A 1,249-nucleotide genomic window follows, 5' to 3' on the forward strand; every position below is an offset into this window, starting at 1 on the left:
TCGGCAATTTCCGTTGCTCGGCGACAAATATCCAAAGCACGGCGAGCATCGCCAGAAACGGAAGCCACTTTCCTATTAAAATAAAATTCACATTATAAAGAAGCAAAGTGAATTGAATATTAAGAGTTATGTAAATATTTTTCACTAATCATTTAAACAAAAAAATCTAACTTTAGAAGAAGTCAATTTACCCATTGACTTTGAGTAAGTTTAATTTTAAAATGGCCTGAAAATAGACATTATTTCAAAAGAAAATATTCAAAATTGTAAAACTTGCTTAAAATTTAAAATTAAATAAGTTCCAGCGTTCGAGGCAACACAAATTAGACAATCGCCAAATGACAGAATTGAACAATATCAAATTACGACTTCGAAACTAACATTAACTAAAATATTTATATTTCAAATATTTTAAACTTACAATATTTTTAACGAAAATTGTAGAAATTATGATTATTTAGATAGATTTTTAAACTGTGGAGCGTTAAATATTGAAAAATTTCAAAATTCATTTTTTTGAACTGAACCATTTTTACTCATTATTTAGAACTGTGACATTAAACTCTTTTACGGTTTTAAATATTGAACACTTAATTTAGAATAATTTTTTATTCTTAGCCGCTTTCGCAAGTGACAAAGTTTCAATAAGAAGCCATTCAATTATGGAAGTCCAGCTTTTATTTGTGTAACTAAGCATACGAGTTTTTTGTGCTAAACAGCTTTATGTTTAAAATCTCAATTAAACATATTTTTCAAGGTTGAAGCATTCACATTTACAACTAATGAATTATAAATGATCTAATTCTGAACGTTATCATCTATATTCTTGTAGTTGGAATTCATATTTCATATTAATAAATTTAATTAATTAAATTCATATTTCACATTATTCATATCAAATTTGACTTCCATCTACAAAAATATTATTACACCCTGGTCAACAACTTAACATCTTATATAGTTATCATCTATATTTGATATGGAACGTTTATCAGTAAAAATTCTTGAACTTAAAATGCTTTTAATTTGAAATATTAAACAACCATTTACAGCAGTTCTTTAATTTTTTTAAATGAACAATTACAAAATAATAAAGTTCCAGAATAAGCTCTCTTTAATCAAAAACTTTAAAATATAATTATTTTACATTCGCTGTCTTTACAAGTAGACAATTCGAGGATCAGACATTATCCACTGAATTTATTTAAATTTGAGAATGTTACAAGCTCAATATTTCAAAATCAAGTTT

The sequence above is a fragment of the Belonocnema kinseyi genome, chromosome 7 (genome assembly GCF_010883055.1).
Source record: "Belonocnema kinseyi isolate 2016_QV_RU_SX_M_011 chromosome 7, B_treatae_v1, whole genome shotgun sequence".
NCBI lineage: Eukaryota > Metazoa > Arthropoda > Insecta > Hymenoptera > Cynipidae > Belonocnema > Belonocnema kinseyi.